This window comes from Triturus cristatus, chromosome 6 (genome assembly GCF_964204655.1).
Source record: "Triturus cristatus chromosome 6, aTriCri1.1, whole genome shotgun sequence".
NCBI classification, from domain to species: domain Eukaryota; kingdom Metazoa; phylum Chordata; class Amphibia; order Caudata; family Salamandridae; genus Triturus; species Triturus cristatus.
Window position 1 is genome coordinate 1,014,787,865 of NC_140589.1, and position 26,756 is coordinate 1,014,814,620.

The following is a 26,756-nucleotide window of genomic DNA, read 5'->3' on the forward strand; positions in this document are numbered from 1 at the left end:
CCCCCCTGCGACCCCCCCTACAGTACATTGCATGTGTGTCACACCTGGACACAATGCCAGAAGTCACAGTCACAAAAAAGGGACACAGTCTGTGCTAGTGGACTCTGCACTCACCTGATACCCTGGTCGCCCATACAGCAGGGAGTACTGTGGGAGGATCACATCCAGCAATGCCAGGTTCTCCTACAGGGTGAAAGGCTGTGCCCTCTCCACAGACCTTGACATGGTTCCAGGGAATCAGGAGCAGCAGCTGGGTCGTAGAATCCAAAGATGTGCAGGCAAGTTCTCTCTCATGGGACCTGGCTGCCTTATATCTGCCTTGCTGGCCTGTTTCAGGAGTACAGAGTGATTGGTCACTCACATTTGCATCCTATGTTTCCTCCAATCCCTTCAAACCTAGCACAGTCAGTGGGTTTTGTATTTTTTTTTCTTGAGCATGATGTCAACTCCAGAACCACATTGCAAGAAAGTAGATTCATTCAAACTGACTTTTGCTGTGCACCTGCAGATAAAAATTCATACTTTAAACTTGGTCTCCATGACAACCAGCATGCATGTAGGCCTTTATACTTGTCCCTCATGTGTCCCCTATGTAATTTGGAGATTCACTCACAGGTACGGTGCGTTCCGGGGCCCTAGGGCACCCCAAATGCATAGCAACGGCCCGTACAGGCGTGTGTACGGTCCGTATCACTATGGGTACGCATACGCGAGCACACCCATAGTGATACGGACCGTACACGCGCCTGTACGCTCACTATCACTATGGGTGTGCTGGCGTATGCGTACCCATAGTGATAGTGAGCGTACAGGCGCGTGTACGGTCCGTATCACTATGGGTGTGCTCGCGTATGCGTACCCATAGTGATACGGACCGTACACGCGCCTGTACGCTCACTATCACTATGGGTACGCATACGCCAGCACACCCATAGTGATAGTGAGCGTACAGGCGCGTGTACGGTCCGTATCACTATGGGTGTGCTCGCGTATGCGTATCCATAGTGATACGGACCGTACACGCGCCTGTACGCTCACTATCACTATGGGTACGCATACGCCAGCACACCCATAGTGATAGTGAGCGTACAGGCGCGTGTACGGTCCGTATCACTATGGGTGTGCTCGCGTATGCGTACCCATAGTGATAGGGACCGTACACGCGCCTGTACGCTCACTATCACTATGGGTAGGCCTACGGCAGCACTCGCATAGTGATAGGGAACGTACACCGGCCCTCAGAGCGAATGTACGGTGCCTTTCACACATCACAGTGGTGACAGGCAGCACACAGGAAGGAATGGAGCTGACATACATGTCCATGGATGGACATCAAGGCATTGTATGGGCAGTACTACATGTGTGGGGCACAGGTGTGAAAGGCTGTGATGTGGCACATTACTCCTGAGTCGAGAAGGCAATAGATGTATGATGAGATGTGTACAGATGTCATGTGTGACGGTGCAATATGTGCCAGGCATGCCCTTCACACCTTTGACATGTGTGCATGTCGTACTGCACACTTGGGATGAGCGTCACTGGCATGGCACAGTCAACAACACACGCAAGTGTCCCCTGATGCCCGCTACAGGGGATACCACTCCCAGACACGTGACTACCCACGGTGCACGATGTGTCTATGTCATGTATGTGTGGTGTGTTCCCATTAGCTTGATGTTGGTGTTCCCTCAAAAGCATCAGCTGCTGCAGCAACCAACATGTGTCTGTGTGTAGATGGACATGGCACACTGTTACGCACACCAAGCCACATGTGGTATCGGATGTGAGGTGTGTATGTATGCATGGGACACGGAGTGGCGTAACAAGGACCTGTCTGCATCCTCTCAATGTATGTGTGGTGAGTCATGACATGTACACCTTAATGGCAAGGTGTGTGGGCTGTCCTAGTGTAATGTCATGTGACCTGTGGCTCTAGTGTTCCGCTACCTGTCTCTGCAATCGACATCCTACTTCTGCTGATTTGTTGATGTATGTCACTCCTGTGTTGCGTCTGGCTGTTCACTCACACTGGGACACAGCTAGTCCCATGCCATGGCATGTGGAGGTTCACAATCTCCGTGTGTAGCTGGGTCTTGGTAGGAGTGTCACCTGGCAGCCATACGTGTCCAGGGCATGTAGCACATACTTGACTCCGTATGTAGCATATGTGTATTGACAGATTAACATGTGCTCAGTACATATAAATTGTTGTCGTAGTGCACTCACTCTTCCTTGTCACTTCCAAATTACTGCAGAGCGCCGCCTCTTCCCCGACCAATTCCGGACTTGGCTGACATGCGGGAGAATGACTGTATACGCTGCTACCGCTTCCCCCAACCATTGATTGAGGAGTTGACGGCAAGGCTGGCACCACACCTGCAACCGCTGCACAGGTATCCTACGGCACTGACACCCAAGCTGAAGGTAATGGCAGCCCTACATTTTCTTGCCACGGGTACCTTTCAATATACCATAGCTCATGTTGGTGGCATGTCCCAGAGCATGTTCAGCCGTGTGCTGCATGATTTCCTAGAGGCCATGTTGCTTCACCTGGATGAGTTCATCCATTTCCCAAATCCTGAACAGTTGACTGGGGTCAAGCGTGGATTCTATGCCCTGGGAGGGATGCCCCATGTCATTGGGTCCATAGATGGGACATATGTGGCTTTGGTACCACACAGGCACAGGAGGTAGCGTACAGGAATCGCAAGCACTACCACTCCATCAATGCCCTTGTGGTGTGTCTGTCCAACATGGTGATTTCACATGTCTGTGCTCGTTTTCCAGGATCAGCACACGATGCCTACATCATGAGGCGTAGCAGGGTGCCTGAAATGATGACGCAGCTGCGCAACGAACGAGCATGTGTTGTTGGTGGGTACAGTCTGTCTGTCCTGTATTTTGCGTAGACTTCCAGCCCGACCGCTTCTCCTGTCATACTTATGTCCATGTGGTTTCCATGTATGGCTATCCCAACATGCCATGGCTGATCACACCTCTCCGCAACCCCAGCACGCCGGCCCAGCTCCGCTACAACACCGCCCATGGCCGGACCAGGCGAGTGATAGAGAGGACATTTGGCCTCCTGAAGAGCCGATTGAGATGCCTCCACAAGACCGGCGGCGCCCTCCCATATGCCCCGGCGAAGGTCTGCAAAATCTTCATGGTCTGCTGCATGCTGCACAACATGGCAGTTGAGAAAGCTGTGCCACTCATCCTGGATCAAGATGATCAGGACCATCCACCCGTGGAGGACGAAGGGCTTGGCAATGGGGCTAGTGATGTGGAGGATGTGGTTCCACAGGAGGACATCCGGAGTCGGCTCATATGCGACTTCTTTGCATAGTGGTGAGTACCAGTGTCTGAGTGTGCACGCATTGGTCCCCGTGTGGCATGTGTTGCGATGTGTGTGTCCATCTGCATGTATGCCACGTGAGTCAGAGGTGCGTGTGGATGTGTCACTCGAGTGATGGTGCCAGTGATGTGTGTATTTCCCCAGTCATAATTGTGACCTAGCATGTTGTCATCCTTACATGTGTCGAGTACATGCACATGCAAGTGGCTGTGCTTTTTGTGGCTGACTTTTTGTGTGTCTCTCATCCCCAGGTACTTGCGCATACCGTCTGCTGGTTGCATTGTTGTGGCACTGCTATTCCTCATGGACACGTCATTGTGTGCTGACTCAGCGTTACACGCACGGACAAGTTTGGAAGTCTCCTTAGGGTAAGGAATGCATCAGGGGTGTATTGGGTATGGCAGTTGTTTACGATGTGTGCACACTGCCCCTGTCGATGTTTGTTTCCTCTGCAGACATGTCGCTTCACCATGGGACACATTACATGTAGCTGGGTACACCTGAATAGATGGTCAGACTTGTTGACAGTCATCTGTGATGGGATAGTGGATTGTGATGATGGCATCAATGTGTGTAACACTGCCCTCGGACACATACGGTTTGCATTGGCTTGACATGGTGTGGGACTTCCACATCAGAGGATCAATGGTGTATGGCAGCCTCTCCGTGAGCAGCAGGGGCTGTTTAGCTGTTACCCGACACTTGTGTGCCAGTTCCATGGCTATCACGCATTTGTGCTGCAGAAGGGGGGTTCCAGTGTTGGACCCACATGTTACTCCACATGACCTGTGTATGTCTACTCCGAGTTGCCTCTGCATTCCTGAATACATGACTAATAAAGGTGTCCCTATGCCTCCAAGGTGCCTCTTCTCAGTCAATGCTGGTGTGTTGCCACGGGGCATACGGCATGTCTGGCATGGTTTTCCGTGATAGTGGCTATGTGTCTATGTGTAGAGTAGCAAGATGCAAGCTGTTTGTGTGGGATTAGACTCTGTATTGTGCATGATGTTCATGACTGTGTGTGTATTGTGACATGTGCCATCCCCATGCATCCAACGTTGGCCAGGCCACCATTCTCTGCATCCACCTGACTCAAGCTTGCAGGACATGGTTCTGCCACCTGTCTACACATACCTGGGTGCCCCCCAGGACACTCCACATGATCCCTGACCTCTGCGCATGACCGTCGCTGTACTCAATATGTCTGTCGGCACGGTTGTGCGGCCACCCCCTCAGCTGGTTGGGCCCATCACGGGTGTGTATGGTGCTCCATGTCTGTCTTGCCTAATACATTGTGACCCATGTGTGTTCTGTGCCAGACTCAGGCCCCAGGGTATGGATGGTTGAAGTCATATGAGAACTCAGGCATGGTTAGACTTTACAAGACACATGTAAGGTAATAATGCAAAATGTAGGCATCATCTCTTGATCGTGTAAGTTTTTATTTGTGTTGGGGTACGTGGGGGGGGGGGGGTATGACAAGAGGGGCTTTCCGGGTGTGTGGAATCCAAAGTTCACTGGGGGAGTTGGTGTCCTTGCCATTGGAAATTATCAGAGTCCATGCCACAGTCTTTGTCAACATTGGTCAGACAGTGACCAGCAAGTCCATGTGGCAGAGAATGTCTTTTGCTGATGTGCTGCTGTTGGTCCAGTGGGCCAGGTGCCAGGCCAGGTGTCCTGGGAGATGGTGCTGTTGCGCCGACCCTCACGGTCTTTTCCGTGGATGACCCGCCCTCCTGCGGGAACCCTCAGAAGCAGGCCGTGACGATGTTTGGGATGCTCCGTCGGATGTCTCCTCCTCCTCCTGATCCCTCCCTGTGGGTGGTGATGTTCTTGGCCTGGTGGCACAGGGAGGGTTGCCCATGTTGTCGGCCATCCGACGGAGTGTACGGTGAATTCCCGTGAACACCGTCACAAGCTCAGCCTGTCTGTCCTCCATCCGCCCTTGGTGTCGCAGTAGACAGGCATGTTGCTCCGCATGTTGCTGGGCCTGCTGGGTCTTGATCTCCTCGAGGGTCCCCTTCATCTCGTTGAGGGTGGACACAACCTGGCCCATGCCCATGGTGTCCTGCCGGTATGTGTCCAGGATGTTTCTGACATGGGAATATACCGGTTCCGCAGCCAACTGGTCAGGCTCTTGCCTCCGCCGTCCTCCACTCCCACCACCCCTGCCCACTTGCACCTGGCCCGCCCTTGTGGGCACATCGGGTCTCCGGGACCCCTGAGGGGTGGCATTAGCGTTGTCGCCTGCCTCCTCCTGGGTGCCCGGTACACCGTGTCCCTCCTGGTGAGCCTGGCTGCATTTTGGTGGTGGGGCAGGGATCCTGGGTGTCTCCTGGGATGTGGCAGGAGTGGGGGTGGTGGTTGGCCCAGTTGTACCTGACGCAGGTGCTGCAGGTGGTTGGACACCAGAGGGGCCAGGTTGGTCGGGGTCATCCACAGAGTGGTGAGAGTCATCGCTGCCGGTGGGAGCGTCATCCCGCAGAGCCGGGTCCTGTGAGTCTTCCCCCCCAGTGTTGGGGGGTGATCCACGACGTTGACCTGTGTGTGAGAGAGACAATGTTATTTATGTTCCATGCAACATCCATGTTTCATTGGTTTCAAAGTTGGCACATTTCCTCTGGGTATTTGGATATGTCTTGCATTCCACTGACAGTGCACTTGTGCATGAGTATGTCCCTTGGCCACAGCTTTTGAGACTTTACCTATGTGTGACACAGTCTTACTTGCTGCGTCAATTGTGACTGCAGTCAGCAGTGGAGTGAGCAGGTGTGGCAAGCCATGCATTGGCGCCTTCCGTGTTGCACTGTACGTGGGTACATGGAGTTGTTCTACACACTTATATAATGCAGGTAGCTGGCGTTGTGCTGGTGCACAGGTTGAGACATGGCCCAGTGTTTAGCCATGGAGTAGAGAGGGGGATTCAGGCACTGGCCACCCTTGTCTACATGCATGCAGTCCACCTGCTGACGAGCAGACATTCCCACACCACCCAAGGCTGCATTGGTCTCCCTGTGTCTCCCTTTCTCACTCCCTCTCTGTCCCCCTCTCCCTCCCTCCCTGTGTCAGCCTCCTCCCTCTGTCCGTCTCCCTGTGTCTCCCTCCCTCTCTCTCCCCCTCTCCCTCCCTCTGTGTGTCACCCTCTGTCACCTCAGCCCAGCTTCCTAGGCACACACTTTTTGCAGATCTTTGAATGGCCCTTGGCTTGTTCATGTGAGTTTGTTTCTGATCTCCAGGAACCCATTGGGTGTAGTGTCTGTGTCTGCGCTGCTGCTGTGGTGGTGTGTGCTGCCACTCTTTCACAGTGTTGGCTGTTCATTAGCTGCTGTCATGTGCAAAAAGTGCCTTCACCCCCATGTCTTAATGCAAGGCGTCCGCCATTTGCTGGCAAGTCTTTCCTGTGTGGGGACACACTGTTTGTCTGGCTGTGTCCTAGGCCATATGGGCAGAGGGCATTGTTGTCTGCTTCTGAGTTGCACTATGGGATTATTGGGGCCCACACTCCCGCCATCCGGCTTACCGTGTCTTGTGTTGGTGTTTTCTGTGGCCTGTGACTTGGCATTGTCCAGCTGGGTGCATGGGGCATGGTGGCGCTAGTGGCATGTGCGTGTTCATGGAGTGTGGTTGAGTCATGCGATAGCTTGGGGTGGTTGCGTGCATGATTGTGTGTTTGGTTGTGGAAGACGTTCCCCCCATGTGAGGTGAGTTGTTTGTGTACTCACCCGGCTCTCGGAGTCCTTCTACTCCGTCCACTGACACCACCGGCAGTATGGCCATCACCCTCTCCTCCCAGGGATGGTATTGTACGCGTCTACAGGGCGGCCCTCCTCCAGTGATGTTGGCCTGGTTGTGGTCGTCGGTCATTTTGGCTCGGACCCTCCTCCGCAGATCGTACCACCTGGCTTGGCATTCATGCCTGGTCCTTCTGGTGGACGCAACAGCATTCACAGCATCGACAATCCTCTGCCACATGGCAGTTTTTTCGGAGATGCTGGTCCGTCTGACCAATGTTCCAAAGAGGTGTGGCTCGACTCTGAGGATTTCGTCGACAAGGACCTCCAACTCTTGGCTAGTGAACTTTGGATTCTTGTTAGTGGGCATGGTGAGGGGTGTGGGTGTGGATGGTTGTGGGGGGTGTGGGTGAAGATGGTTGTGGGTGTGTGGGTGTGGTTGTGCAGGTGTGTGTGTGAATGTGATGAGGGGGTGTTTGTGAAGGTGGGTGTGTGAAGGTGTGCAAGTGTAAGGTGTAGTAAAGGTTCAAGTATGGTGCTGTAGGTTGTCTGTGGGGTCTGGCAGCAGTGAGTCTGTTGCAAAGGCTCATGGTTTGTGTGTGTGGGCCCTTTTTATTGGTCCATTGGTGGGTGTGGCTGTGTTTGAACTTTGGGTGGGTGTGTTATAAGGAGTGGTTGTGTTTTGGGCCTCTGTTTGGGAGTTTGGCAGTTGCAGGTCAGTGAATGTGTTGTATTTGTGCTTGTTGGACATGTTTTGTGGCTTTGTGCCATTCGAATAGTGTATTCTTGTGTTGTTTTGCTTTGTCCTGGTTGTGCACGTGTGTTTTTACCGTGTGTACGGTGTGTACATCGGCCATTTTGTTGTACAGTGCTGTCCTTGTCTCTGGCTTGGTACGAATCGTACATGCGCGATGTTGGGTGAAGGGGTACGCTCCATACATACGCGGGTGTGGGTACGGGTCGTACATACACGGTTGGGGTGGGGGTACGCTCCATACATACGCGGGTGAGGGTATGGGTCGTACATGCACGGTTAGGGTGGGGGTACGCTCCATACATACGCGGGTGAGGGTACGGGCCGGACATGCACGGTTGGGGTGGGGGTACGGTCCGTACATACACTGTTGGGGTGGGGGTACGCTCCATACATACGCGGGTGAGGGCACGGCCCGGACATACACGGTTGAGGTGGGGGTACGGTCCGTACATACACGGTTGGCGTGGGGGTACGCTCCATACATACACGGGTGAGGGTACGGGTCGTACATACACGGTTGGGGTGGGGGTACGCTCCATACATACGTGGGTGAGGGTACGGGTCGTACATACACGGTTGGGGTGTGGGTACGGTCCGTACATACACTGTTGGGGTGGGGGTACGCTCCATACATACGCGGGTGAGGGTACGGGCCGGACATGCACGGTTGGGGTGGGGGTACGGTCTGTACATACACTGTTGGGGTGGGGGTACGCTCCATACATACGCGGGTGAGGGTACGGGTCGTACATACACGGTTGGGGTGGGGGTACGGTCCGTACATACAATGTTGGGGTGGGGGTACGCTCCATACATACGCGGGTGAGGGTACGGGTCGTACATACACGGTTGGGGTGTGGGTATGGTCCGTACATACACTGTTGGGGTGGGGGATACGCTCCATACATACGCGGGTGAGGGTACGGCCCGGACATGCACGGTTGCGGTGGGGGTACGGTCCGTACATACACTGTTGGGGTGGGGGTACGCTCCATACATATGCGGGTGAGGGTACGGCCCGGACATGCACGGTTGGGGTGGGGGTACGGTCCGTGCATACACGGTTGGGGTGGGGGTACGCTCCATACATACGCGGGTGAGGGTACGGTCCGTACATACACGGTTGGGGTGGGGGTATGCTCCATACATACGCGGGTGAGGGTACGGGCCGGACATGCACGGTTGGGGTGGGGGTACGCTCCATACATACGCGGGTGGGGGTACGGGCCGTACGTACGGGGGTGTACATACACAGGTGGGGGTACGTCTCATACATACACGGGTGTACATACACGGGTGTACATTCACGGGTGGGGGTACGTCTCGTACATACACGGGTGTACATACACGGGTGTACATTCACGGGTGGGGGTACGTCTCGTACATACACGGGTGGGGATTCGACTCGAACATAGGAGGGCTGGGGGGAGTGTTGGGCGCGTATGCGGGCACATGTGTCCATGGTTGCTATGGGAGTTCGGTGCGGACGGTGTTTTTTCCATCCGGTTGTAACATCGGACGCACGGGATGGATCGTACTTGCGCGGTCGGACTTCACTTTTCACATTTGTACGGTAAATCGTCCGAGGATGTGTCAGACACATTTTCCGACCCGAGGACGTGTGGGGAATTATTCCCAATGCGATTCGTATGGACTTTTTACCCTGCGAATCGTACTTGGCAGTTTGTACGGCACTTGTGCGATTCGTACGGTAAAAAGACCGGATACGAGTCGTACGGGGAATTTTTTTACAGGATCCTAATCGGCACCATAGTTGTTAAAAATATTATTTTTATTATTGTAATGTAATTTAGTATATATTTTATATGTATGTAATCTATGGTTTTTTTAAAGAATTATTTGTATTTTTAATATAGGGGTGATAAATTTTTAGTAGTTATAAAAAAAAAAATCTTTGAATTTTGCGCTTTTAGTTTCGTAGCGGGTTGTGGGTTTATAGGGTGAGAAGTAATTTAATTATATGAAATTTATAAATGTTTTTGTTTGAATTTTGGGTTTTTAATTCCGTAGCAGGTTGTGGGTTTATAGGAGAATAGGGTGGGAAGTAATATAATTATATTAAATTTATTGATTAATTTGTATTCATTAATATTTGTTAAATCGAGATCTTATAGTGTTAAATGTGTAAAGTACTTTATTATTAATTAATTATTAATTGGTCGTTAATTTTAATTAATTGATTGGTAATTAATTATGGTAATTGTGTAATTAATTTTAGGTGTGTATTGTGGTTTATATAAGTGTAAAGGGTGGGAAGTAATTTATTTTTAATTGATGAATTAATAATTGGTGGTTAATTAATTGTAGTTAATTATTTGGTAATTAATTATTGTGATTGTGTAATTAATGTTAGGTGTGTGTTGTGGTGTTTATATGTGTAAAGGGTGGGAAGTAATTTATTTTTAATTTATGAATCAATAATTGGTTGTTAATTAATTAAAATTAATTAACAACCAATTATTGATTCATAAGTTAAAAATAAATTACTTCCCACCCTTTACACATATAAACACCACAACACACACTTAACATTAATTGGTAATTAATTGTGGTAATTGTGCAATTCATTTTAGGTATGTGTTGTGGCTTTTATAGGTGTAAAGGGTGTGAAGTAATTTATTTTTAATTGATGAATTAATAATTGGTTGTTAATTATTTTTAATTAATTAATTTGTAATTAATTATGGTAATTGTGTAATTAATTTTAGTTGTGTGTTGTGGTGTTTATAGGAGTAAAGGGTGGGAAACTTGTGTTTAGTTAATTAATATTTAGTTGTTAATCAATGGTAATTTTTCAATATTTATTTTGGGTAATTGTATATTTCTTTGTGTGTTGTTTTTACTCTTAAAGGGGTAAAGGGTGGGTATTAAATCCATTTTAATTATTTAATTATTAGTTGTAATAGTAATAATTTTTAATTTTAAAATAAGTTTTAATTGTGTTTTATTATTTTATAGTTTAATTTAGATGTGTGTTGTGGATATTATAGTGTTAAAGTGTGTGTAGTCAATTAATGTTTATTAGTCTCTTTTATTGTTAATATTTTTGAATTCATTATTAATTATGTTAATTATGTAAATACATTTATTTAAAAATATTGAAGTGTTTTGTTATTGGTGTGGTGTTATAGAGTAGGAAATAAAATAAATACATTTATGTTTTAATTATTTTTTTTGTTTTGTAAATGTTTTCTAGTTTAAAAGAATTATTTTTTGGGAAATGTATTTATTATTTTATTTTACATACTATTTGTAGTTTTTTTAATGTAATTAATATTATAATATATGTCCTTTTATATGTTTATTATTTTTTTGATTTATTTAAAAAAATGTGTTTATCAGATTTTATTATTTTTTATAATTTTTAATATATACATATATTTTTTCTAAGTGTTTGAGTGTGAAGAGAATTTTTTTTTCTCCGGTATCCAACACTTTCCTTCCTGTTGCATTCACTGGAGTGGGAATAGTAATTTATACCCCCTCCGCTATCCAGCACATCCCCTGCTGTTGCACTCGCTGGAGTTGGAATAGTAATTTTTACCCCTCCGCTATCCAGCACTTTCCTTACTGTTGCACTCACCAGAGTGGTAATAGTAACTTGTATCTCTCCGCCAACCTGCACTTTCTCTACTGTTGCACTCACTGGAGCTGGAATAGTAATTTTTACCTCTCTGCTATCCAACACTTTCCCTACTGTTGCACTCTCTGGAGTGGGAATAATAATTTTTACCCCTCTGCTATACAGCACTTTCCCTACTGTTGCACTCACTGGAGTGGGAATACATTTTTTTACCCCTCCGCTATCCAACACTTATCCTACTGTTGCATTCAGTGGAGTGGGAATACATTTTTTTACCCCTCCGCTATCCAGCACATCCCCTGCTGTTGCACTCACTGGAGTTGGAATAGTAATTTTTACCCCCTCCGCTTTCCAGCACTTTCCTTACTGTTGCACTCACCAGAGTGGTAATAGTAACTTGTATCTCTCCGCCATCCTGCACTTTGCCTACTGTTGTACTCACTAGAGCTGGAATAGTAATTTTTACCTCTCTGCTATCCAACACTTTCCCTACTGTTGCACTCTTTGGAGTGGCAATTGTAATGTTTGCCCCTCCGCTATTCAACACTTTCCCTACTGTTGCTCTCACTGGAGTGGGAATAGTTAATTTTAACTCTTTGCTATCCAACACTTTCCCTACAGTTGCACTCACTGTGTTGGAATGAAAATGTGTCAGCTGAGTTATCCATGCATTGTATGTCTTAAGACAGCATTCGCGTCACCATTGTATTTCCAGCCGCCATTTTGAGTCCTGATCGAAATTTACTGTCTCTCTCATGCTCTGCCCCAGCTGAAAGCAGCTGCAATCGTTTTCATTTCTCCAAGGCTGAGCTTCGCTGTACTAATGAATTCACTGTCTTTGTCTGTACATACCTTTCCCACTACATAGGCCTGCTCCCACCCTTAGAGCGGCGGGTGCAGACAGAGTGACCTTGGTGCAGAGATAGCATGTGCCCGGTCTCAGGATCGAAACCCATCTTTCAGTATCTCCTTTGTTTACCAGCTACCAACTGGAAATTTCCAGTCAGGGCGGGTCTTTATTGGTTTTGAACTATACTTATTGTATCATCATGCTTGCTGAAGTCAGTCCCTCTGCAGCAATCCAAGGAGGCTGGTCAGACTGGACTCCACTCGAGTGTATCCTGAATAAAGCTTACTTACGTTGTATTCTCTCCTGTCTGACCGCCTCTTCATTTGTATGGAAGGCTGAGAGTGACCCGGGTGACCATAATTGGTTCACTTCCTTCAACTGGAGTTGGAACAGTAATTTGTTCCCCTCCGCTATCCAGAATTTTCCCTACTGTTGCACTCACTGGAGTGGGAATAGTAATTTTTACCTCTCCGCTATCCTACACTTTCCCTACTGTTGCTCTTACTGGAGTGGGAATAGTAGTTTTTACACCTCCACTTTCCAACACTTTCCCTACTGTTGCACTCACTGGAGTTGCAATAGTAAATTTTATTATTTTGCTATCCAACACTTTTCCTACTGTTGCACTGATTGTACTGGGCAATTTAAGTTTAAATATTTTTTCATAGTTACAGGTTTTAATTTATTTTGGAATGTTTTTTCATATTTTAAACTATATATATATATATATATATCTCAAAGCTCCTGAATGCCCACAGGCAAAAGCGCACTCTCCAGCGTCTCGCACAATGGCGTTGTTCAGGTAAGGTAGGGATTCGTTTCCTGATAAGGTTACAGTTCTCTTGTCGACCATTAAAACGCCTGACGCGTTTCTGAGCTGATAGCTCGTCTTCAGAGGCTTCGACAACAGGATTGTGTACGTGACACGCCCATAAATACTTATGTTTGCCCATCCAATGGGCTACACAGCTGTGTTTGTGCGCAATGTTCTCTGGGCCTTGTAGTCCGTGTCACGTTGATTAATCCAGGATGGATACACAATAATTCAAAACTGTCATTAAAAGCCCTGAATGGGCCTCGGAAGCTTGTCCTTACACATAATCCCACAGGGCGCTGGTTCCTTTGCGTGGCTCAGAAAGATTTCGGGCCCCAGGACCCCCGTACATCTCGGGGTGGTGCGCTTTTTACGGCTGGGCTGCCGCATGTAATCTCAAAGCTCCTGAAAGCCCACAGGCAAAAGCGCACTCTTCAGTGTCTCGCACAATGGCGTTGTTCAGTTAAGGTAGGGATTCGTTTCCCGATAAGGTTACAGTTCTCTTGTCGACCATGAAAAAGCCTGACGCATTTCTGAGCTGATAGCTCGTCTTCAGAGGCTTCGACAACAGGATTGTGTACGTGACACGCCCATAAATACTTATGTTTGCACTCCAATGTGCTACACAGCTGTGTTTGTGCGCTATGTTCTCTGGGCCTTGTAGTCTGTGTCACGTTGATTAATCCAGGATGGATATACAATAATTCAAAACTGTTATTAACAGCCCTGAATGGGCCTCGGAAGCTTGTCTTTACACATAATCCCAAAGGGCGCTGGTTGGTTTGCGTGGCTCAGAAAGATCTCGGGCCCAAGGACCCCCGTACATCTCGGGGTGGTGCGCTTTTTACGGCTGGGCTGCCGCATGTAATCTCAAAGCTCCTGAATGCCCACAGGCAAAAGCGCACTCTCCAGCGTCTCGCACAATGGCGTTGTTCAGGTAAGGTAGGGATTCGTTTCCCGATAAGGTTACAGTTCTCTTGTCGACCATTAAAAAGCCTGACGCGTTTCTGAGCTGATAGCTCGTCTTCAGAGGCTTCGACAACAGGATTGTGTACGTGACACGCCCATAAATACTTATGTTTGCCCTCCAATGGGCTACACAGCTGTGTTTGTGTGCAATGTTCTCTGGGCCTTGTAGTCCGTGTCACGTTGTTTATTCCAGGATGGATACATAATAATTCAAAACTGTCATTAAAAGCCCTGAATGGGCCTTGGAAGCTTGTCCTTACACATAATCCCACAGGGCGCTGGTTCTTTTGCGTGGCTCAGAAAGATCTCGGGCCCCAGGACCCCCGTACATCTCGGGGCGGTGCGCTTTTTACGGCTGGGCTGCCGCATGTAATCTCAAAGCTCCTGAATGCCCACAGGCAAAAGCGCACTCTCCAGCGTCTCGCACAATGGCGTTGTTCAGGTAAGGTAGGGATTTGTTTCCCGATAAGGTCACAGTTCTCTTGTCGACCATTAAAAAGCCTGACGCGTTTCTGAGCTGATAGCTCGTCTTCAGAGGCTTCGACAACAGGATTGTGTACGTGACACGCCCATAAATACTTATGTTTGCCCTCCAATGGGCTACACAGCTGTGTTTGTGTGCAATGTTCTCTGGGCCTTGTAGTCCGTGTCACGTTGATTAATCCAGGATGGATACATAATAATTCAAAATTGTCATTAAAAGCCCTGAATGGGCCTCGGAAGCTCGCCCTTACACATAATCACACAGGGCGCTGGTTCCATTGCGTGGCTCAGAAAGATCTCGGGCCCCAGGACCCCCGTACATCTCGGGGTGGTGCGCTTTTTACGGCTGGGCTGCCGCATGTAATCTCAAAGCTCCTGAATGCCCACATGCAAAAGCACACTCTCCAGCGTCTCGCACAATGGCGTTGATCAGGTAAGGTAGGGATTCGTTTCCCGATAAGGTTACAGTTCTCTTGTCGACCATTAAAAAGCCTGACGCGTTTCTGAGCTGATAGCTCGTCTTCAGAGGCTTCGACAACAGGATTGTGTACGTGACACACCCATAAATACTTATGTTTGCCCTCCAATGGGCTACACAGCTGTGTTTGTGCGCAATGTTCTCTGGGCCTTGTATTCCGTGTCACGTTGATTAATCCAGGATGGATACACAATAATTCAAAACTGTCATTAAAAGCCCTGAATGGGCCTCGGAAGCTTGTCCTTACACATAACCCCACAGAGCGCTGGTTCCTTTGCGTGGCTCAGAAAGATCTCGGGCCCCAGGACCCCCGTACATCTCGGGGTGGTGCGCTTTTTACGGCTGGGCTGCCGCATGTAATCTCAAAGCTCCTGAATGCCCACAGGCAAAAGCGCACTCTCCAGCGTCTCGCACAATGGCGTTGTTCAGGTAAGGTAGGGATTTGTTTCCCGATAAGGTTACAGTTCTCTTGTCGACCATTTAAAAGCCTGACGCGTTTCTGAGCTGATAGCTCGTCTTTAGAGGCTTCGACAACAGGATTGTGTAAGTGACACGCCCATAAATACTTATGTTTGCCCTCCAATGGGCTACACAGCTGTGCTTGTGCGCAATGTTCTCTGGGCCTTGTAGTCCTTGTCACATTGATTACTCCAGGATGGATACACGATAATTCAAAACTGTCATTAAAAGCCCTGAATGGGCCTCGGAAGCTTGTCCTTACACATAATCCCACAGGGCGCTGGTTCCTTTGCGTGGCTCAGAAAGATCTCGGGCCCCAGGACCCCCGTACATCTCGGGGTGGTGCGCTTTTTACAGCTGGGCTGCCGCATGTAATCTCAAAGCTCCTGAATACCCACAGGGAAAAGCGCACTCTCCAGCGTCTCGCACAATGGCGTTGTTCAGGTAAGGTAGGGATTAGTTTCCGGATAAGGTTACAGTTCTCTTGTCGACCATTAAAAAGCCTGACGCGTTTCTGAGCTGATAGCTCGTCTTCAGAGGCTCCGACAACAGGATTGTGTACGTGACACGCCCATAAATACTTATGTTTGCCCTCCAATGGGATACACAGCTGTGTTTGTGCGCAATGTTCTCTGGGCCTTGTAGTCCGTGTCACGTTGATTAATCCAGGATGGATACACAATAATTCAAAACTGTCATTAAAAGCCCTGAATGGGCCTCGGAAGCTTGTCCTTACACATAATCCCACAGGGCGCTGGTTCCTTTACGTGGCTCAGAAAGATCTTGGGCCCCAGGACCCCCGTACATCTCGGGGTGGTGTGCTTTTTATGGCTGGGCTCCCGCATGTAATCTCAAAGCTCCTGAATGCCCACAGGCAAAAGCGCACTCTCCAGCGTCTCGCACAATGGCGTTGTTCAGGTAAGGTAGTGATTTGTTTCCCGATAAGGTTACAGTTCTCTTGTCAACCATTAAAAAGCCTGACGCGTTTCTGAGCTGATAGCTCGTCTTCAGAGGCTTCGACAACAGGCTTGTGTACGTGACACGCCCATAAATACTTATGTTTGCCCTCCAATGGGCTACACAGCTGTGTTTGTGCACGAAGCTGAGCCTGTATTATTTGTCCCGGTGAGGAGTGCGCTTTGTTTGTGGACAAACGTGAAAAAGAAATATTACGGCTGGTCTGGCCGCTGAAGCGCATCGCCGCCGATCATACAAGGCGGTTCTGTGGCTTTGTGATTGTGAAGCCATGTGGACTCTTGGGTCGCTCTCATGAGGTTTGACGAAGGCGCATTGTTCTATCCACCTTATCAAGGGTTTGAATATATTTATGTGACATTTGAAGCAGCATTGCTCAGTGATTTACATTTTGGGACTGTGTTTACCAGCATGCACTATTTCTGCTGCACTGCTGCACTGATGGTTGGGTGATGAAGTCCCCTTGGCTCCAGAGGATCCTTGGGGGCCCACACAGCTGAATTGCTTAGAGCTTGTCAGAGGCCATGCCCCCTTCCTCCACCACTCTGAAAACATGCCTCCTGGCGCACTAATGGTTGGGGGAAGAAGTCCACTTTAGTCCTCTGCCCCTCTAGAGTCAAGGGAATTTCATCCCCCAACAAGCAGCGCCCCAAGAGGCGAGTTTGAAGAGTGGTGGAGCAAGGGGGCATGACCTGGCCTCCAGCGAGTTGCCGAGCTTTTTTCTTTTTTTAGGGAAGGGGGCTGCGTAGCCCCCATTTTCTGGGTGGATTACAGCCCGGGGACCCCATGCCCCGAGGCCATACCTTTATGAAATGGAGAAGGGGGCCATGCAGCCCAGGGGACCTGATCCCCCGGGGCCCTCCCTTGCTTTTAAAATTACTTTTAAAGGGAGGGGTGGAATGCGGCCACCTCCTAGGCCTATTTTGGCCCCAGGGACACCATCCCCCAAGGCCTGCCCTTTTTAAAAGAAAAAGAGTAAACGTTTTTGAAATGGAGGTGGGACGATTTTGGCCCTGGGGACCCAATTCCCCGGGGCCTGGTCTTCAGTACTAAATGGCCCCCGTTTCGGCCGGCTCCCTTCCTCCCGCGGTAGCCAGCATTGATTTTACACATAGGGAGTTGCTAACATGCAGCTCCCTATGTGTAAAAGCAAAGTGTGCTCCGCTTTGAGCAAGCGAGAGCAAAATGCTCTTGCTTGCTCAAAACAAAGCACTTTTTACTATGGCTTGGTGGGAGCGGTGCTCCCGCCAAGCTATAACAAACTGCAATGTCCTGGGGTTGGCGGTCCCTGGGGCCGAGAACGGCCAAGGAGGAGGGGTCACGCAGCCCCCCTCCCATTTTAGAGTTTGGCCCCATGGAAGTGGTTGTCCACGGGGCCCGATGAGGTCCATGAGGCCCCCCCCCAAAGCCAAATATAAACAGCCCCAGAGAGGTAGTGGTCCCCGGAGCAGGGGGGTCTGCGAGCCCCCCCCATTATTGTAATTAGCCCTGGGGAGGAGGCTGTCCCCGGGGCAAGTTGGGTCTACGAGGTCACCCCATATTACTGTCATTGCCTCAGGGAGGTGGCACTCCCCGTGGCTGCGGGCAGGCCCAATGGGCCCGCCTGCCGACATTATAAAAAGTGTCCTGGGGAGGTGGCAGTCCCCAGGGTTTCGATAAGCCCTAGGAGGGGGGCCCTGTGCTCCCCCTCTATATTTATGATATGCCCCCGTGACCTGGCCCATCCGGGGGTTATTTAAAAGCAAGCACGGGAGCGATTTCGCTGTAACTTTTTTTTTAGTGCTTTTATGCCATGGCGGTGTCCCAGGGTGACCCGAAGACCATGGCTTGGGGGTCAGGGTATTCCTACCCTGTCCCCTTTTCTTAATTTTCAATTTTTTTATTTAGACTCGGTGAAGCTAAATCCTAACATGGCTGCCAACACTTTCTGGTTGAAGTTTTGGCAGCCAATCAGAGCTGTGCATTTCCCTGCATGAGCTCAACTGTTTTTTCGCGTTCTCCGTGTCCAGAGACCTCACTATAATTTTTTTCTTACATTTCTCAACAACTACAGAACGGATTTACACCAAATAGGCAAAATGCACTTCCTTGAACCAACATTTACCTCCCTGCCAAATGTGGCCCCACTCTTTAAAGTATTTACCCCCGGGGAGGTGGTGGTCCCCGGGGCCAGTTATCCGCAACAGACCCCCTAAATTAATCTATTTGTGCCCTGGGGAGGTGGTGGTTCCTGGAGCAGCAGTGGAGGCCATACGGGCCTCCCCGCTTTTTTGAAAAAGAACAAACCCCAGGGGGGTGGTGGTACCCGGGCATTTGGAAGCCCTAAGAGGGGGAGCTCTGCCCCTGGAGAACAGCATACCCAGGCTTCGCAATGGAAAATCATCCACCCCAGTTAAAAGAGAAACAAGTTCTTCTGTATGTACAACCAGAAGATACATAACACTGCAGTAATCACCAATAAGGCTGGACACATTTTAGTTTTCAGCTCACATTAAGAACAGCTATTAGGAAATACTTTGGAAAAACCCACTATTAAATATCCATGCACAATAAAACACAACCGTGTGTGCTCGGGCGGCACAGAATTCTAGGTCAGGCTGAGTGAGTAGCACCCACCACAGCAGAAGGGAAAAGGAAGCGATGCTTACCAGCGCCACAGAGTATGGAGTGGGCCCTGTGACCTCTCAACCCCGGACTCGGGTCCTCTCTACTGGCCCACCAGCATGGCTGTCCAGTTGCTGGGCTGATGGCTGGTGGGGATCAGGACAGAAACTGCAGAACAACCTCCCCAAACTCCACCGGTGCTGCAGCATAGTGCTTGCTACAACATCCAAGTCTGGAAGTGACTTGGCCACCAACTGGACACATGAGGACGGAAGCTGAAGGCAAACAGTCTTTCCGAACATTAGAGTGTGACTTGCACATGGCGCTGTGCACTTTCTGTATTACGTGTGTGGAAAAACACAGCTGTGTGTAAAAAGAAAAACATAAGTCTGCTTTCTGAACAAGCCAACATTCTTAAAAACGAGATACTAAAAAGCCCACCGCCACAGGCTATCAGGCTAAATGCCTCCATTAGTGATTTAATTCAGCTAGCTCCTTAAGCCTGTATGTTGGGGGGTGGGACTGCACAGACAATCAAAACTAAAGGATAACACAACATTTGTAGGGGGTGAGCAGCCAAGCACCAGTAACCTCCGCCACGCAGCGTAGGCAGAGTTTTTGCTGGGTGAAGTGGCATAAATATGTTGAACTCTGCCCACGAAGTGGAGTTTGCCACCCAGGGCTAGACACAGGATGCCCACAACTGACGCCACACGGTATCTCTAGGTACAGATCCATACGGCAACCACACCTGTCAAAACCAGAACAAGCAGAACAACATTGGGAAGTACCCCCCCAATAACAAACCCAAAACCCACCTGTAACCTCCCCTGGACTAAGACATATACACGTCCTGTCCAAGCAAGAGAGGCAATATGCCTAACAAATATCCCAGGCCATCCCAGTCCACACTGGAGAAATTGAGCGGGACCAAAGACCAGCCAAACCAGTAAATTTATAAGACATTGGGCCACATTCTCAAGGAGCTATTGCTGAGTTAATGGCACTTTATCCCAGCCAAAATTGCGATAAATGTATCATCCCATTCACAAGCTGGTGTAAACAGTCCATAACACCAGTTGATCCGTGATAGCAGCCGCAAAATCATCGCCACAGATGACCCCGGCAACTATTGCTAATGAGATGCAGAGTAAGCGTTCCTGTGCAAAAAGCCGTGACAACACCACTCCTCAACATTCTCAACGACCAGCCACATCAGCGAAAAGACCACGAAACATGCGATAATGTGTGTTAGCAGAGAAAATTAACACCTGCTCAGACCTGGTATAAAGTCGGATGACAACCGGCAGCATCCAAGGGAGCACAGCCCAAAGCAAACATGAAGAACAACAAATGCCCCCGAGCAACTGAACATGCAGCCGGGGGCCCCAATAGGGCAACAACACCCACCCACACCACACCCAGAACCACAACACCCTCCCCCCCCCCCCCCGGAATCCCACCCGGACCACCACAGAGGCAGCACAGACAAAGACACCGGACCCGCAGGAAACGCACCAACCTCACAGACTCAACACCAGAGGATGTCATTGCCCACTACAGGCTCAAAAAGACAACCATCCTATGCATCCTGAACATCATTACCCAACAAGCCGACGGCACCAACATCCCACCCCACACAAAGCTGCTGGCCGTGATGCACCTGTTTGCCTATGGTACCCCCCAATCAACACCCGCCAGAGTCGGAGGAGTCTCACAGCCAGCCACATCCAAGTCCCTCACACCTGTCCTGGATGCCACCATTAGCCTGGTACCCCAGTATCTATACGTCCACCACAATGCGCAGGATCCGCTGGAGACCAAGCAAGGACCATACGCCATAGCTGGATGCACGCACGTGTTGGGGGCAATCCACAGCACACATGTCCTACTTGTGCCCCATGGTGACACAGCACACAATCACCGCAACAGAAAGCAAACGTCTCACATCAATGTGCAGGCAACATCTGAACACCGTGGAATCTCCACAAACGTCATCGCCAAATATCCAGCCAGTGTGCATGATTCGTTCATCCTCCAATAGTCCATCATCAACCAGAGCTACCAGGATGGCACCAAGGGAAATGCACAGCCTCTAGGCAAGTTCCAAATGAATACCCCACACACCTCAACTCCAAAACCATGCAACGCACAACTCTGGCAATGCACACGTCACAAAATCACATACAACATGCAAAACAACATGCCCGTCCACCAGATACGGCAGAACATCTTACAATGGTAACCTGGGCAAGCCGTGAACAAGAGCCATCAATGGCATGGCACCTCAGCCACACAATAGAGCAATGTGGGGAGAGGTGGGAACCAGGCATGTGTGAAGGAAGCAGGAGAACCATGATTGGGAAAGTACACAATGCCAAGAGTGGTGGCGGTGTGCTGGACAGACCACAGTATGCAGAACATACCCATATCCATGGCGACATACACCGCTGGTGTATGGAGTGTATTGGACAGTGGATGCAAGCATGTCACCCCAGCCAGTGGGGGAGTTCACGGAAATGTTGCCTGTTATGTCCCCCCGTAACCGTGAGCGGAGTGGGATGGCCCGGCGTATGCGAGGCCAGCATAGGGGTGTTAATTAAAAGCACGTAGCCCTGGGAGTGGTCCTCTTCCGGAATGCTCAACATCTCTGCCAGGGCGAAGCCTCTCACCCCGCCACGAGGCCGACGCCGTCCTCATAAGTGGAGTTGCCTGTGATCCTGTGCGCCTACCGTACCCTGGCCTGCTGGATCCCGAACCCGTCAGGCCCACCCCTGCGCAGCCAGGCCACACTGATCACCTACCGACACCGGCATGTGTCAAGGAAAGCCCACCACGTGCCGGGGCAAGCTCCAAGCCCGAGGCCCGTGACCTTGGCAGCCTCCTCAGACCATCACGGCCTCCATGACACAGGCCCGCTTTACTCCTTTCTCGTTTACGTACTCTACTGCTGCATCCGGCCTACACTACGGTCAAGTAGGTCACACATTTGGAACTGAGTCTTGATTACACTGTGGCAGAGTACATATGTTCATGGCAGATTTTACATCAGTGTATTCCTTTCGATGTGGTGCCACCAAGTCTGTGCATAGCATAACAACCACACGTGTCTGTGGGCCTACGCAGACTACTGCCCTCGGCCTACGCTGCGCACGAGTAGGTCACAGAATTGGAACTGAACATCGATTATTCAAAGGCAGAATACATATCATTGCACGCAAGGAGAGGCGTAAGAGGATGACGCGTTGCAGTCCGGAGGAAATAGGATCATTGTTACGGAGGTGATCGAACACTACCGACAACTGCCCTGGTGTCACTAACTCTGTGAATTGCGAGCCAACGACATGTAGCTGTGGGCCACTGCTGACCGCTGCCTCCGGCCTACACTGCGGTCCAGTAGGTCACAGAGTCTTGATTTAGCGATGGCGGAGTTCATATCAGTGTACCAGCATCATCGCAGACTGCACCCCCTCCCAGCCCCGGTGCCACTAAGTCTGTTTCTCGACATTCATGGACAATCTCTGGTTGTACATTGGTGCAATCTGAGTCTATGGACTAGGGGGTAGTTTTCACCCTCATGTGGCTGTTGAATTGGTGGTGGCAACAAGGCTGTCGCTTTCCACTCCTCCATTTGCTGCTTCTCGATAACATCAGACCTCTGCATCGTGCCCTGGAGGACACCTTCCACTGTCCCCGCAACCCTCCACCACATTCACCTCGGACATCGATGAGGACCTGCCCAGTCCACGTGGCCCTACCTCAGTGCACTGCAAGTCACCGTCCCGTGGGAGTGTGCCTGTGCCGACCGCTGTGCATCTGGGGCCACTAACTCTGTGCAGTTCACGTCAGGAATCCTGTCTGAATGAATGTGCATGTGGCCCAGCACTGTCCGCTGCCTCCGGCCTCAACTGCAGACCACCAGGGCTCACACATCAAATTGAGTCCTGACCAGCCTGGATGTCACATCACCGCAGGAGGCACACGCCACCATCGCAAAGGCCAACTCCATCCACCATCTGCCAGAGTCAAAACAGTGGTACTGGCAGACTAACAGAGTTGCTCAGGCCTGTCGTGGATGCCATCATCTGCCTGATCCCCTGCTCAGCACTCCAGGTGCCAATGACTCAGTGCACCGCAACACATGGACCATTACTGATTGAGTTTTGTGCTGTTGAGAGGTTGCGCAGCAATGTCACCTGATGCAGAGTGGGAGACCGGGGACGTTGATGACTTGCCTCCATTTCCTCCTGCTCCTCCTGTGGCACAGGACTCCCACCTTCTGTCACCGTTGCTGCCTTCCTGTTGGCAGCGGGTTTATGCCTGGTTTAGGTTTTCAGGTCATGCCAGTGCCTCTTGGCATCATCCATTGGCCTCCTCGACACTCCGGCTGCATTCCAGGTAGTCTGATTGTGAAACAGTTGCTGGTAATGTTCTGTCACCTCTGTGACACTGGTCTTGTGTTGCTGTGGACTGCACCCCGTCTTCCTCTCTCTCTTCTCCCTGGCCTTCCCCGACCCTGTTGTACCTTGCTGGTTGTCTGTGGGGCTTGTGGGGTTTGCGTTGGCCTCTGCACTGGGTGAGGGTGCATCCATGGTGCTGCACTCTTTGGATTGTTTCTGGTGTGTTTTTCTTGTTCAGCTTTTATAGTGCATTTTCCCCCCAGACGCGTGGGAATTGCAGGCCTGTGGCTGTTTTTCGCAGCTTTTTGTATCGCTCTTGGACTCATCGCAGCTTTTTTTGCGTTCGGGTTTTGCATTTTTGCAGCGTGGCGTTGATTTTAACGCGGCCATTTGACGCGTTATCTGGTGACTATCACATGGTACCGCCATGTTGTGACTACTTGGTTAACACGGCGTAAATTTCCCGCGATTAACTGCGATGTTGTAGGTTGCGTTAAGTTAATTTTGTGATGATTATCATACGTTCTTGAGAATATGCCCCATAGTTCTGCAAAATAGACAGCATGAGGATTAGTCCTCCACCCCTGCCCAGGACCCCTGAGCCAGTTTATGATACAGAGTCTGCACATAGTACAAAGACATTGGGAATTAGGCCCCCATAACCACACCACTGTACAAAGTAAACAAGAACCGTTGCCCCCAGGAAATCAAACAATGTCATCCACGGAGTCATGGGTAACCTCTTGCAGGATATCCCCCAGCCCAGGTATTACAGAGTCCCGAGAGCTCCAAGGAAACTGGGCATCCAGTTGCAAGGAGTTTCCACCTGATCGCATAGAGCCACCACCTCCACCGCTCTTGTTCGTTCCACAGTCGCTTGTTACTTAGTTGGCTGGTTTGGTTCCCGGAATCTAGAACGCACATGACTTCAGCGAGTCGATTGGTGAGGAGTTGATTGATCTGGGTGTGTTGAACCTGTGTCATAGCTCTCCAGCCAGTGACACACTGCAGAAAGATTGACAAAGAAGTGAGTGTTGTCCTCTGCCTGTATGGCCGGCCCAGTTCTCTATGGTGACGCTTGACAGACAGGAATGAAACATGCTGCGTCTGTATCCTGGAGGGTGAAGTCTTGGTACAGTAATACCCTCGCATTCTCCACTGCAAGTGGGCTGTGCATTCGGACCTTCTGGAGGAGGAAATCTGTATCCCAAAAATTGAGAAGGCGGGCCACCACGAGTTTCAGTGGGGATCGGGCTTAGGAAGCGAGGCCGGGAACCTGTGCGCTCGTTCCAGGACATAGAATTTAGAAAAGCCCTCGGGAGCCACTACCTCCTGTAGCGAGTCCTCTAGGTGAACAAGCATATCAGTGCTCTCTACTCCTTTAGACAGTTCATCAACCCTGATGTGGCAACGGGCCCTTCCCTCCCAATCATCCAGTCGGGCAGCAAACCACTGTGTTTGTGCCTCCAGATCAGTTAGGAGACTTGTTGTGACCTCGGTTTCAGGTTCCAGGGTGCTAACCCGTTCCAAGCCACCTTCTGGACATCTTCCAAGAGCAGGCCCAGCTCATGCAATAGAGTCCATTTTGCCCTCCTGGCGCTCTTCTGTGGCGTCAATCGCCACCAGGAGTCCGTCTACCTTAGAGTCCATGGTAGGGGCATCCCCTCCCCAGCACATGGATTGATCCTCTCATAAGAGGCACCAGGGGGGAGCGGCATCCTTATGATGCTGCATGCAGTCCATTGCCCACCTAGACAAACGAGAGAGAAGTGAGAATGGGGCAGCAAGTGAACAGGGCAGGTAACTAGGCTTCACCTCGCCAGGGAGCGTGGAAATGCTGACCTTGCCGCTCCCCCAAGGACACTTAAGCTGCTCCCGATGTTAAGACCCTCTCAGGGGCCCTACAACCAACAAGTGTGTCTAGCCCCGGTAGAGGTAGTAAGGGGGCCTGCTTGCACCAGTCCCCTGTCTTACCAGCCGCAGACTACACAATGGGTTTGCACGGATATCCTCGGAGCCCTTGAAGCCCAAAGGGGCTTCTATGCAAGGTGAGCTGATCCTCAGTCACAAACCTTTGCTGGCCCAGAGAGGCACCTCACAGTGATGAGGCTGGCACCAGATAGGCAATGCGGCGGGCCCCAGTTAGCGGTCGGGCGAACAATCCACAGTCAGGGCCCCAAGGGATGCAGCGAGCCCCTTAATTGATACAGGAAAGAGAGGAAGTCTGGAAGAAGAGATCTCCACCTCCGCTATGCCAGCTATTGCAGCTATGATGTGCAGGGCAGAAAAGGGAGGGGTTCTCATCCCATGCTGACTCCCGATGATACCGCCCGGGGCACCCTAGGGGCAAAGCAGTCACTGGGCCCCCAAATTGCCACGTCTTTACTGCAGCAAGGGGTGCTGTGCTCTGTTTTAGGCCCTGCAGTCCGGTCGCAACTATGGGGTCGTCATCTTGGGTGCGGCCTCCAGCCTGTTGATCACAGTCTTCCCCATGGGCTCATGGTGACATCCGGGCTCTGATAAGATTATGTTAGGGCCCCAGTGACTCCCAGGTCCCTGAGGTACGCAGGCTGGCTGGTAGAATCAGATGCGGGTGTCTGGAGTGGCCAGGGGTTCATGGGTTAGCGAGTAACTCTGGCTCCTGGCGACCTACAACATGGCAGCTGGCTCCGCCCCCACATGAAACCCAGGCCCTGTGCATGCACGATCCATGCGCAGTGGGGGGGTTGGACACTATTTGGATTGGGTGCAGGGCCAGACCTGCAGCACATCCTTCACTATGCTTGGCTGCAGCCCGTGCACACCTTGGGGTTGGTTGCCCACAAGTGGTTGGACGCAGAGCTTGGCAATAGGCCAGGCCCTACGGCCAACTCCATAAGGGGCACAGCCAAAACCATTCCCGGTGTGGGGTTGTTTCCTCAGTAGGGGTTGCCCGTAGGACCTGTTTGCAGGCCGCCCCTGAAACTAACCCATGCCAAGCATGAGGTGTGGAGTTGCCCACCGTGAGGTGTTGGACACAGGGCTTGGCCGCAGCCAACACCATGCTGCACACAGACAAGGGCTGTGCACAGCATGGGGTTGGCATTATTTATGGTAATAAAATATTATTTTATGTTATAGTTAGGTATGGTATTAACATCTTACTTTGCATTAAAAAAAACAGAAATTCACTTAAAAAACAAAGGTTAAGGAGAGTTATAGTTAGGTGAAAATGTTAGTTAGAACATTTCTTTTTGAATGAACAAAACCATTGAAATTCACTAGTTATAGTCATCTC

The 26,756-nt window shown here is 50.3% G+C and overlaps 1 long non-coding RNA gene across 1 annotated transcript in view; it reads left to right on the plus strand.

The window, feature by feature from the left end:
- The window catches only part of LOC146820929 (uncharacterized), a 615,243-nt gene that overhangs the window by 568,170 nt on the left and 20,317 nt on the right, over window positions 1-26,756 (plus strand). The window lies entirely within an intron of this gene.